Source organism: Oryctolagus cuniculus, chromosome 8 (genome assembly GCF_051225735.1).
Source record: "Oryctolagus cuniculus isolate XC-2025 breed Fujian yellow rabbit chromosome 8, ASM5122573v1, whole genome shotgun sequence".
Classification (NCBI taxonomy): domain Eukaryota; kingdom Metazoa; phylum Chordata; class Mammalia; order Lagomorpha; family Leporidae; genus Oryctolagus; species Oryctolagus cuniculus.
Window position 1 is genome coordinate 14,834,427 of NC_142874.1, and position 13,460 is coordinate 14,847,886.

The 13,460-nt window shown below is 45.7% G+C and overlaps 1 protein-coding gene across 19 annotated transcripts in view; it reads right to left on the reverse strand.

Annotated features, from left to right (window-relative positions):
* Positions 1 to 12,971, reverse strand: part of LOC103346935 (rho GTPase-activating protein 20) — an 84,362-nt gene extending 71,391 nt beyond the window's left edge. For 12 of the 19 annotated variants that reach the window (XR_016211608.1, XM_089301969.1, XM_089301968.1 and 9 more), the window contains exons 1-2: positions 12,687 to 12,970; positions 7,143 to 7,313 (exon numbers count right to left, since the gene is read on the reverse strand). The gene's annotated coding sequence lies outside the window, so the exon portion shown is untranslated. Of the gene's footprint in view, positions 1 to 6,843; positions 7,123 to 7,142; positions 7,314 to 12,686 lie in introns of those variants that run through there. The other 7 variants (XR_016211609.1, XR_016211611.1, XR_016211610.1 and 4 more) reach the window with 3 other exon arrangements.
* Positions 12,972 to 13,460: the final 489 nt, after the last annotated feature.

The window sequence follows — 13,460 nt, forward strand, 5'->3', positions numbered from 1 at the left end:
CAACTGACACTCTTATATTTGACATCAGTGAGCACCCTAGGCTCTTGGTCATGAGCTGCCAAGGCTATGGAAGCCTCTTGAGTCCACAAACTCCAACATGATTTAGACAAGGCCATAATCAAAGTGCAAGTTCTCTCCTTCCTTCAGAGATAGGTACTGACCTCTCTGACAGCCCTTCCTTTCCCCTGGGATCTTACTCCCAGAGATCTTTCATGTGGGTGACTTTTTGCCACAGTGTCTCAGCTTTCCATGCCTGGAATGCTCTCATGGGCTTTTTAGCCAGATCCGAATGCCTTAACGGCTGACTCTGAGCTAGAGTGCTGTTCAGGGTATTTGTCATTCTATGAGTCTGCTGTGTGGCCTGCTTCCCATGTTGGATCATTCTCTCCTTTTTAATTCTATTACTAGTAGCAGACACTTGGTCTTATTTATGTGATCCCTTTGACACTTAATGCCATCTTACTAGTTAAAGTGATCAATTCGAGTATACAACTGATCCTAAAGATGGGACTTCGTCTGTTTGATAATTTTTATGGCCCTTGCCTATATTCTTCCTTACTAGCTGAACTCTTTATGAGTGAAATATAAAGCTCTTAGGAGGCAAGTTAAAAAAAATACACTATTTCAAAAATAATAAAAGATTTAAAGAGAATGACAAGCCCTTACTTTCTAAATTTTTGGTTTGTTAAGAATAGTATACAAACTGAAATGTCTCTGTAGTGATTCTCAAAATCCAATAAAATCTCAATTATGAAAAAAAGCTTATCTCGTATTCATTGTATTGCTCTGATGCTATCCAATTTCACATACACGTGAAAACATACTACCATTTTCTTAATTAAAGGAAACAATCTAAAATAAATATGCATCACCAACTTAAAATGCAGCATAATAGCCTTTTGACTGAGCACGTCAAGAAAGAACCATTCAGTCATTTACAGGCTATGTTTTTGTATTAATTAACCATTTTCAAATACCATAATATTAGTTGTGACATTAATCATTTAAAACCCCTTAACCTTATACACCAAGTAACATGTTGGTATTTTTACTTACATTTAATCCACAAGAGTTGTACATATGTATGGGCTAGTGTGACATTTCAATACTTATATAAAATTTGTACTGATCAAATCTACATTTCTTTTTGGACATTATTTTACGCTTAGAGCCTTGAGCTCGTGTACTTGGTTTGCTAATAAAAGATCTAACAGAGATTACTGTGAGCTACACACAGCCCACTGTGTGACTTTAGGAAATGACTCAATGATCTACTGCCACTAGGATACAGCATCATCCATAAACCATTTTTTCCACCTCGTTTTAATATCGCAACTGGTTTCAAAAGCAAAACACAGAGAAACAATAAAGGGGAGAGGGGGAGAGACAAAGAGAGAAAGATACCCACCCGTCTAGCAGTTCATTACCCAAATGCCCACAAGGGCTGATGTGACCCAGGCTGAGCTGGGAGATGGTCTCCAATGTGGTAGCAAGAATCCCACTACTTAAACGATCACTGCTGCCACTGGTATCCTGAGCATTGTCTTTCCCACTAGGCCAAACATCCATCCTTCAAAAAACTCTGACATAGCCTCATATAGCCCTGGCTTCCAGAGGAGGAGGCCACAGTCCCCTGTCTTGACCCCATCACTGCATGGTCTCCTACTCCCCAATCACCACACATGCCCCCATGTGTGCCTCCCACAACCTCCCTAACTTCAACCAGCCCACTGTCTTCTCTGGCATAAGGGCCACATCATAATACAGCTTCAGATATCTGTATGTGGATATTCAGTTTGGTTCTGCCTGAGATATGGGTACCTGGGTCTGCTGAGTGTACACTTAACAACCCCAGTGTGCAATGAGGCCCAGTGTCACCTGGGGACCTAGTACCACAGATAGAACAGAACATCAGAGCACTGAAGCTAGGATGGAGGCATGGGACTCGGACCACGAGCCAGCAGTAAGGGCCAACCTGGCTTCTGCCAGCTTCTGCCAAGCTCCTGCTCAACTCCAGCCACAGCATCTGGTTAAACGGATCCAACGGAAGACACTGGGAACCCTGGCCCACCAGGGCTGCCAAACATGCAGTCACTGGACGTAAGGGCCCACATCTGAGGCAGAAGCAACCTAGCTATCCACATGTACAAAACTGAAACTGTGGCACGGCACTGTCACACCACATATTAAAATCAACTCAAAATGAACTGAGAGTCCACACAGAAGATCTGAACCCTTACAACTTATAAAATAGAAAAATCCTTGACATTAGCCTCAAGAGTGGTTGCTCATGTGTTAACAATTAAGCACATGAGCAAATATAAGGAAATGAAACTACAACAAACTAGTAAAGCAAGGATCAATGAAATGAAAAGGCAAACCAATGAATAGGAGAGAATGTTAGCAAACCAGATGTGCGATCAAGGGAGTAATACAAGGAATGTGCACCACTAAGAAGCAAAGAATACAATTAAAAAGGGACAAAGGACTGAATCAATGTTTTCCAGCAAAGACATACAATGTACCCAGTGGGTATGTGAAAAAGTTCTGAACATTGCTAACATCAGCAAAATGCAAACCAAGATGACAATGGTTATTATCTCCTATCTGTTAAATGGCTACTGTTAAAAAGCTAAAAGATAACAAGTATTGGGCACAACATAGAGAAAACGAACACACATTATTGGAGGGAATGTACACTGTACCGTCCATTATGAAAAACAATATGGAAGTTCCTCAAATACAATTTAAAAAGGAACAACCTTTATTGACCATGAATCCAAAAGAAAATCACCATCTCAATGAACTGTCCGCATCCCCACATCACTTCAGCATCATTCACAATTCCACGATATGGAAATAATCCAAATGTTTGCTGATGGACCCATAAGGAAAAATGGGATACACACACAGTGGCATCCTCGCCAAACCTTAAAAAGAAAGGAAATATTACTACTTGTCACAGATGGATCTAAAAGTATGGAACTATAGGACATGACCATGAGGGAAACAAGACACACAGAAATAAGCACTACGACACGATCACACTTCCATGTGGAATATACAAAGTCCAACTAACACAGTCAGAGAGCAGGATGGTGTCTGTGATGAACTGGGAGCATGAAACTGAAGAGAGGGCAGTCAAACGATACAAACATATGGTGATGGGGCTGGAGCTGGGGTGTAAAAAAAAGCCTGAGCCTCCACCGGCACTGCCAGCATCGCGTGTAAGCACCAGACCAGGTCCCAAGTGCTCCACTTACCATTCCCCTCCCCGCTAACGTGCCTGGGAAAGCACTAGAAGATGACCCAAGGACGTGGGCCCCAGTGCCAAAGTGGGAGACCTGGGGCAGAGCCCTGCCACTGAGGACATCTGAGGAGGGAAATAATGCATGAGATGAGATATCCCTCATCCTCTCGCTCACCCTGTCTGTCTCTGCCTTACTCTCTTTATCCCTCTCTCCCCTTTTCTCTGTTTCCTGCCTTTCAAAAGAAATGTACAGGGGTCGGCACCGTGGCTCACTAGGTTAATCCTCCACCTGCGACGCCCGGCATCCCATATGGGCACCGGTTCTAGTCCCGGTTGCCCCTCTTCCAGTCCAGCTCTCTGCTGTGGCCAGGGAGTGCAGTGGAGGATGGCCCAAGTGCTTGGGCCCTGCACCCCACGGGAGACCAGGAGAAGTACCTGGCTCCTGCCATTGGATCAGCGCAGCACGCCAGCCGCGGCGGCCATTGGAGGGTGAACCAACGGCAAAAGGAAGACCTTTCTCTCTCTCTCTCTCTCTCTGTCACTGTCCACTCTGCCTGTCAAAAAAAAAAAAAGCATAGGAGTGTCAATGAGAGGGCAGGTACGGTAGAAGAATTACTGCTACCAATAAATACAGCTGCTAAAGCTGCAATTATTGAATGCATAAAGTATGTATACCTTAAATAAAAGTTGTCTGGGAAAATACATAAAGAAATAAAATTTGAAAAAGTTACAAAACACGGTAAAAGTGATAAATTTGTTAAGTGGCCTCATTGTACTAATCCTTTCATAGTGTACTGTAAGTACCAGGAGAGTCGAACGGTTTGTGTGAAAATGCAATATGCAGATCAGACTCACATCGAAACACAGAGAACGTGCCTTGAATAGATAGAATTTTTGTTTCTCAGTTACACTGTGAAAAGGCTGGAAAAAATAAAGCATTCAAAAATAGGTTCCTATACTTAAAATGCATCATAAAAGTTAAGGAACTTAGGTTAATATTGTGGGGTTTTCGTAGGCTTCATGGGACAGAAATGATGCTAAAACATTCATGATTGGGGCTGGCACTGTGGCATAGCGGGTGAGGCCACCAAATGCAGTGCTGGCATCCTACACGGGCACCAGTTCAAGTCCCGGCTGCTCCACTTCCAATCCAGCTCTCTGCTATGGCCTGGGAAAGCAGTGAAAGATGGCCCAAGTCCTTGGGCCCCTGAACCCACGTGGGAGACCCAGAAGAGGTTCCTGGCTCCTGGCTTCACACTGGCACAGTTCCGGCCCTTGCAGCCAACTGGGGAGTGAACCAGCAGGTGGAAGACCTCTCTCTCTCTCTGCCTCTCCTTCTATCTCTGTGGAAGTCTGACTTTCAAATACATAAATCCTTAAAAAGAACATTCACAACTTGACTAAACTAAATTTCAGGAGATTTATATCTTGAAAATAAAGATTCGGGAATTCCATCAAGAGAATATTTAAGACAATATCCAAGTAACATAATGCATTGTCGCCCCACCCCACCTCCCTCAAACTGAAAACTCAGAAATACAACATGAAAGGAAATGTATCTGAAGGAAACCAGGAAAGTGAAAAGTGAAACGAGAATCCTAAATTACTATGTGCTATTCTCCCACCAATGTGTGCACATTCCTATGTGCATTTAACATAGCTACTATTATAGGCAGGTTGTGAATTAGCCCAATTAAACTATGGAATGGAAAATGCAGGGCCTGCTTCATCAGTAGGCGACCAGTGACACTGCAAGAAAATGTTAACATAATTTAAATGTCTTTAAAGTAGCACTCTGAAAACCACAGATATACCAATTCATTGAAGGATTTCCTGGACTCCATGCCTGTTCTCTCACTACAGAACTCCCAAATATTTGCAACATTGAACTGCAAGTCAGTTTTAGTTTTCCCATTCATAATTACTGAGGTGTACATAACTCACAAACAAAACAAAGGCATTGTGTGAGGTGAACACTCCATCTAGTTTCCCCCCCCCCCATAGATACGATTCTAGTCAAACACAGGGAAAGCATCTTAAGACGTTTGGCGTAAACCACTTTAATTTTGGAACTTCCCCAGAAAGTTTCTAAATTTTAACTTCCTGTTAGTAGTACACTAGTAGTTGCTAGCCTAGGGAGAGGCTAGGCTTATGGGAGATGATAAAGTTTTATGGTGGTCACAGGAGCAGAGGTGTGGAAAAGGTGACGGAATTGAGACACAAAAGCGAAAAGCCAAAGAATCACATATTCATGTGGCTTCCAGAAGGGTGTGGGGACCAGCCAGCCTTTGAGATGCCTGGTGAACGTTATCAGAGAACATGTGTGGACTGGGAGCATGAGAAAACAAGAGAACAGATTTTTCCTGGTTTGTTGTGTGTGAGGGAAAAGAATTATGGAATCAAGGAATCAAGTTTGAAAATAACCAAAATGAGAAAACCGTGGGCAACATAAACAGGTCTAGCTAATGATGGGAGAAAAAGCCAAGACCCTCCTGAAACACGGTACAGAGATGAGGCTGTCTAGGATGAGAAGACCAGTGAGAACAAACACTTAGACTGAACATGGGGTCATTTCAACATCTGGATTTGAATAATCAGGACTAAGAGGAACACCAAGAGTGGATAATGAGGAAACTGGAACATCCATGATGACTCGCCTCAAGGGGTTGTTACCGATTAGTCCCTGCTCAGCATCTCCTAAAATGAAAATCAAGGAATGATCCTTGGATGTCAACACTAGTGAATGCTAACCAGCAGGAAGGAAGACTCGATTCTCCACATACTATAAGAACCAAACCACAAAACACAATACCTAGGGATTCTGAAATTCTGTGTTGTTTAAACACACGGACTAACAGGGATTTCATTTCGTCAACCAAAGTTTCACAACCAATGGCATGGCAACCATTGTGGATACTGTGCAGAAACAATACCCCTCTCCTCTCCGACCGAAAAATATCATAATCCAAGTGATTTCAATATTTCAAAATCTAACTTAGAAATAAAAAGAACCAGTATTGAGTTATTCAGAACCTTATAGTTTTATACCTGCAACAAATATACTTAGGGAATAATGCTTCCTTCTCAAACTTTCGGTTCCATCCTCTGATCTACTTGCCTCTGATGATAAACAGAGTCCCCACAGTCCTAGCTAATGTAATAATATGACTGGGATATGTGAAGTTTACATCGTATGTCTCCCCATATAGCCGCATTCGTTAAGACAATCTAACAATATCTTGCTAAAGAACTTTTTCATAAAATTAGGGCAACACTGGATATCACAGAGGCAGAATTAGAATTCAGTGGGGCAATGACATCGATATACAACCATTTTGGGGGGTTTCCCAGTCAATGCTATCACTGCTGTGTTGCAGAACCTTCCATGTAAACTGAGATAAACTAGCTTAGCAAATTAGGAAAAACAGGAGTCAAAGCCTGTGAGCAGGAACTTCCTTTCTGGATGACTAGATCCGTTTTCTCAGCTCCTATCCACCAAGCAGAACTATAAATCCAGAAAATAACACAAGAAACCTGGAAATTAACGCAGTCGCTGGGCATCGTAAGTGCCCACCCGACAGAAGATGACTCACCTGCTGGTTCACCCATCCTGGCATGACAATTCAGCCAGGTAGGCCCATTCCTTCTGGAACCGTATGTGATACCTCCGAGCACATACACATTTTACGATATACAATGTAAAGCCTATTTAGAACATGTGACATGAAATTTATAATATATAATACAAATTGAATATACAGCATTCAATTTATAACATACAATATAATACACAATTTATCCTTCCTTTCCCCTGGCTCCTGAAGGCCCGAGTGTCCCCTGCCTGTGGCCAGGGCCGGCATATGATACGCACAAACATTTCAAGAAGACTCACCAGGCGAGGAGGGACAAACCTGAGGGTCCTGTTGAACCTACTGCCACTCCTCCGACACCAGCAGCCCGGCCCTTCCTGCAGGTGTTGCTCTTGGCTGCTCACCTCCTTGTTCGAAGGCTTGGCGCCAGTGCTCAGCACATGTTCCAACAAAGAACTCCACGACGCTGGATGCTAAGAAGAGAAAAGGGAAACAGCAACACTGAGCACCCTTTTTATAAACTCGGTATTCGACAGCATGCGTCAATTCTGATTGGATTCCCTTCAGGCACCAACCAATCAGAAAACAAAGACCAAGCCCACACAGGCTTGCACACGGGATGTGGCTCCAGGCTTCTCCGGAGCTCCTGCTGTCTGTACCAAGTAGACAGCGAGGCCAGGCTCCAGTGCGGTGGGGCCGCAGGTCAGTTGTTTGCTTCACTTTTGCCATGGAATTTATTCCACCATTCGATTTAAAATTTGACAGTTTTTCTCTTTAGGTACAGTACATACTCCTCTGATTTTCTCCCTAGAGTGTTCAAATAAAGTGAAACTGCTTTTATAGGACTCATGCATTGGGAGTGGTTTTGTTTTTCAACGACTGGATTACAGAAAGAAAACAAGTATGGGATGCTGGCATTACGGGTGGTGGCTTGACCCACTGCACAACACTAGCCCCTACCCACAGGAATTTAGAAGCCCAATGATTTAGAAAAAGACTGTCTCACATGTGGAAGGAATGCAAATGTATAGTTTCGGTAAGTCTGAATGACTTTTATTGCAGAAAACAAGAAAACACAAAGATATTTCAACTAGGTGATGAGGAGTCTGATATACAACAAATAATTCATTTAGCAGTACCATTACCACTGCGGGATCTTTTCCTCTAACTACTGGTTTAAACACTTGATTTGAATTTGTGGCCAGCCTTGGAAAGCTGGAAATCTTGATGCCAAGCAGAAGCGAGATGAAATTTGAAACAGAGGCATACCAGCTAGAACCACAGCCTAGACCTAATTCTAGTGTTTACCCTTGGCAAGAGTTGGAAATCACAAACTCTGAAGTAAGAAAACACCATCTCCACCTCCAGATTCCACGTTAAGCACCATGTGCGCTGACCAACAATGCTTTCCTCCCTCCTACTTAATAAAAATATAATAAAAATAAGTCTATGATTGCTGCACTAATTGTAAGATACCTCTGCTTAAAGATACACCATGAAATAAAATATTTCAAGGATTTATAATAACTCTAAGAGGTTTCTAACTCAGAGAAAGTTCCAGGAGGCAAGGGTAGGTCTGTTCTAGTCTCCAGAACAGTGGGCAATCAATCCCCCAGGGCCCCAACTGTTCCCCTCCGAGGTGACTCAAAAACGCGTGCTTGAGCAATTTTGAAAAGTCACAAGTTGAGGGGCTGTGTACTAACAGAACCCTACCAGCCATCCAAATGAAGGGAGAACCATCATGCAGACATTGTGCAGACACCACACCACCTGTGGGTAAGGCCTCCCCAGTGTGCACAGCACTAGCCCTGGAAATGCCAGTCACAGGGCGTAACGATGCCCACGGGGGCTGTGCAGTGTGACGACTCTGCCAGTAATAACATCTCTACCCAACAGCTCTCGAGTAGCTCAGGAGCGTAGCAGTTACATCTTGTAAAACTAGCAGACGTGACTTTTACACAGGCCAAGAATATCTACTAGCTCACTTCACACAAGTCAGTATGTGTCATTTCTGATGATCATCAGAAATTATAATCATCAGAAATTATAAATATCAGCAAACTTCAACAAGAATTTCAGGCAAGATTTTAGGTCAGTGAGTACTGTGGGTCTGCAAGATTCTTCTTCTTTCTACTTGAGGCTTTCTTTGAATGGTTAAAGGTTCTTTTTTAAAAAAAAAAAAAAAAACATTTTATTTATTTTAAAGGCACAGTTACAGAAAGAGAGGGAGAGAAAGAGAAAGAGAAAAGAGAAAGAGAGAGGTCTTCCATACACTAGTTCACTCCCCAGATGGCCACAATGGCCAGGAGCCTCTTCTGGCTTTCCCACGTGGGTGCAGGAGCCCAAGCACTGGGGCTATCTTGTGCTGCCCTCCCAAGTGCATTAGCAGAGAGCTGGATTGGAAGTGGATCTGGGAATCTGAATCAGCGTCCATATGGGACGCTGGTATCATGGGGGGCGGCTTTACCAGCTAAGCCAAAACACTGGCAGCAAAAGTTCTTATCTTCTACTTTAAGATTTACAAAACCCCTCAGAAATCTAGAAATTTTATGACACAGCTAACAACTCGGAAAGGACAAGAGTTATTAATGGGTGGAGTAGGGCATCTGGTACAGTGCTTAAGGAGAAACAACCTGGGCCTGGTGAGTGGACAGTGCTGTCTGTGACTGTCCACCAACCTACTTTATTTTCAGCTGTGAGTCCTAGAGGTTTGAGAGCACATTTAATAATGTACAAAGCAAAGAGGCAGAAAGAAGGGCAGTCAGGCACAAGAGGGCACTGCTCTAGTCTTTTCCACACTGCAGGTGCGGAGATCTGTTCAACACCTGTGTAAATTTCAACGCGGTCAGCCTTGTGCTAGGGAGAGAGCTGGCCTGCAATGCCATTGCCTACTGCAGAATGCTAGCAAAGACCTAGTGATTCTGAACTAACACAAGTCATCAAAACAGTTCCAGGAATGCTCTGGTATGGATAATCCACGTTGCTCCCTGCAGCATTGCTTTAATGGTGAAATATCAGAATTATCATACAAAATAGCAACCGCTTATGTTGGAATACAATGTAATCTTATACAGTCACAGCCAATGGGTTATACTCAGCAGCCAAGGCCAACCTCACGGGCGCAGCCTACATGGTCACAAAGGAGCCATCACACAGCGCTGGTACTCAGAAGGGCCTTCACTGGGTGTAAACCTCTGCTGGTGGTGACTCAAAATCCTCAAAATTTTATCTTTGAATTTGCGGTTTGTAAGCGAGTCCAAAGAACATGAGGCTGAGCCAAGGAGGTATGCGGGAGAAAGGAAAGAGCTTTATGACTTAGTACCTTTAGTGGCACTTTATCCCTGCCTTAGGAACAAGGCGCTCACAAAATTATGCAGCAGGTCCTGTTAGCAGTGGTGATGCAAACCCCTCCCAAGCAGCCAGCCACCCTGTGAAGGAGGGAACGGAAGACTAATCAAGGAATGGCTTCTGGTATAGTGGCTAAGCCACTGCTGGAATCCCCACAGCCCATGTTAGAGTGCCCAGGATCAAGTCCTGGCTGAAGTCCTGATTCCAGCTTCCTGCTAATCCACCCTGGGAGGCAGCAGGTGAAGGCTCAAGTACTTACATCCCTGCCACTCACATAGGAGACTTGGATTGAGTTCCCAGGCCCTGGCTTCAGATACAGTTCCAGCTGTTGTGGGCACTAGGGAAGGAAACTAAGGGATGAAATATTTCTCTCTTCCTTTGAAATAAAGAAATAAGAAACAAAGACTAATCGCCAGGGACCTTGTGGACCCCTCAAACCCTCTGGTCTTAACCCTACCAGCAAATCTCCTTTCATACCTAAGGGTCCCTCTCAAAAGTCAGTTCCAGTCCCCGGGTGGCAAGATGCCCACCTCAGACTCCTCCGATAGCTCAAAGAAAGATGACCACTGGTGGGAACCAGGACACAGGACCTATATTAACAAATCACAGCATGAGGCCACAGAGTTATTAAGAAGGGTCCTTAGTAACATAGGACAAGTCCCTGTGGTTCTGCTCCATACAAAGACAAGCCCAAAAGAAAAGTACCACTGGTTTTTATGAGCTACACCTCTCTGATACGCCACCTCTAGAACTACTGGAACCTGGGGTTCCAACACCAGGAGGGACACAGCAGAGCAGGTTTTAAACTGGGGCTTTACTGTTTTTGATATATGGCCTAGGGCAGGTCCCCACCTCCTTTAGCCTCCTATTTCAAAGGGGATCAGCAGTGCCTTCCTCACAGAGCTTTGAAGAGGATTAAACAGTACAATGTGGTATAATTAAATAAAACTCTTGCTTTCCCTCCTTGTGCTGTTATTTAGAAATGAGACGATGGTACACTAAGAACCCTGACAAGTGAAAGTGCTTCAAGAATGCTGATTCTGTTGCTGTCTCCTTCCTTGGCCCTCGTGCCCTTGTTCTTGAGACCAGACCCTTCATAAACCATCAGTTCCTGTCCCAACACCCACCAGTGAGTGTATTGTTAGTCCTGCATAGGCTGAATACCAACTGTGTACCAGGGACTACAGGAATGAAAGCAGAGAGAAAAGGCCTGCCCTGGACAAGCTCACAGTCTTCTATGAGATACAGGTATTTAGCAAATACATGCTGATAAAATGGGTTAAGCGCTTTACGAAGATAAGCAGTGTGTTATGCAAGTTCTGGAAACGTATCCCTGCCTGGGAGGATGAGAGAAAAGTATCACAGAGAAGGAAGACCCTTGAGTTGGATATTTTGAAACATGGCTACGACTTTCTCAAGCTGAAAATACTGAGGAACATCAAGTAGTGGCTGCCTATCTGCAGAGCAGTGGCAAGTCTGGCATGACAGAAGCAGGGGCTGTGCAGCTTGGAAAAGGAAGCTGTGAACAGACCTGAGAACAAGGCCTTGGAATGCCCCCCTAAGGGATTAGGGCTTTTGAAAGTATGCAAGAGGAGATGAGAAAAGATCAGACAGTCCCCTGTGCTTTCTAGGGAAATGCAGGTGGTATGCAGGCCTGAAGCAGAAAAGCCTGGAAGAAAGAATCCGGAGAGCAATGAGACTTGGCAGCAGGCAGCCTCGGCCTGAGGGCTTGTGTAGGACCTGAGCCACCACTGACATAGATTCGGTGACTACTAGGAGACAGATGCTGGTAAAGAGGGTGCTGCCAAGCTTGCCAACTTGGAAGGCAAGTCAGATGGAGCCGCCAATACAGAGATCAGTGCAATGTGTGGAGCAGGTTTGAATGGAACAGGAAGTCTGCGGTACCTGCAGGACACTCAAGTGTGTGTCTAAGAGGCAATGCAAACGGAGATGTAGATCCCACGGTAGAGGCTGAGGATGGAGACACTGCTTTGGCAGGTAGTCTCATAGAGACGTCGGTTCAAGCCACAGCAGTATGATCACCTCGAGTTGATTCGAGTGCCCCAGGCCAGTGTTCCCGCACACACATTACAGTTCAGAACCACCCAGAGAAGAGAGGCCGGGAGTCAAGGCCGCTTCTCACGGACGCGGCCAAGACTGATTCCGGCCAGGGCCAGGAAACCCCCAAAACAGAACCAAGGCCGTAGGAAAAGTTCTTCCTCTCCCAACCCCCACCTCCACCCGCCCACCAGCACTCCTGTCACACTCGCCCTCCCTCAACGCTGCCCCACACGCCTTCCTTCCCCTTCCTTCCACGCCACCCCACCTTCACGCCACCTTTTCCTTCTCCCCCTTCCTCTCTCCTCCCGAATCTCCCTTGGCCGCCTCTCTCCTCCTCCTCTCCCCTCCACCCCTCACATGCACACCCCTTGCCTGCTATCTGCACCCCAGGCCCCACCTACCCCGTGACGACAGCAAGGCCATCGCGCCCAACTCACCAAAGAGCGTTTCTGCTCCTCTGGAACAGGAGCCGAGGCCCGAGGGGTAGACTTCCGGAAGCTGCCGAAGAAGAGGACCGCGCCTACACATTTCCAGAAGGGCAAGGTAACTGATGCGGCTGTCCCGGGCTGCAGTGTCTCTGATTCAGGCCTGACCCCGGAGGCACTGGGTCTCACTCAGGCTCCGCCAGCAGCATCGAGGACGGCTCCTCAAGACTTGAACAGGCTTTTGGGCAGGAACAGATGAGGAGCAGACTTCCATCTGAGGATGGCTGAGCAGGAGATGTACCTACGGGTACAATTCCTGGTCACAGCGCAGGGCGCAAATTCACTCCCCACAGGCAGCTGCCATGGCGCCATGGGACACATCTGCATGCTGCTACGTCCAGTGTGGGGTGCCCAAGAGCCGATTCCAATCCCGCTACTCCAGGTTGGGAACCAGGGAGGCAGCCGCTGATGGCCCAGGTACTTGGATCCTGCCTCCTTCCCTCCTGGGAGTCCTGAATGGAGTCCTTGCCTCCTGGCTTCTGCCTGGCCCGGCGCTGGCCTTTGAAGCCACTTGGGGAGAGAAGCAGTGCATGGGGCATCGCAAGCACTCTTGCTCTCTCTCAGTGATTGCCCATCTGGTGGTTCGCCCTCCTCCCAGGTGGCTACAAAGGCCAGGGCTGGGCCAGGCTGAAACAGAAGCCAGGGACTTTATCTGGTGCTCCATTCTGAGAACCTGCCACCGGGCCCCTGGCTCCTGAATACTGGCTCCGGATCTGCTCAGCTCCC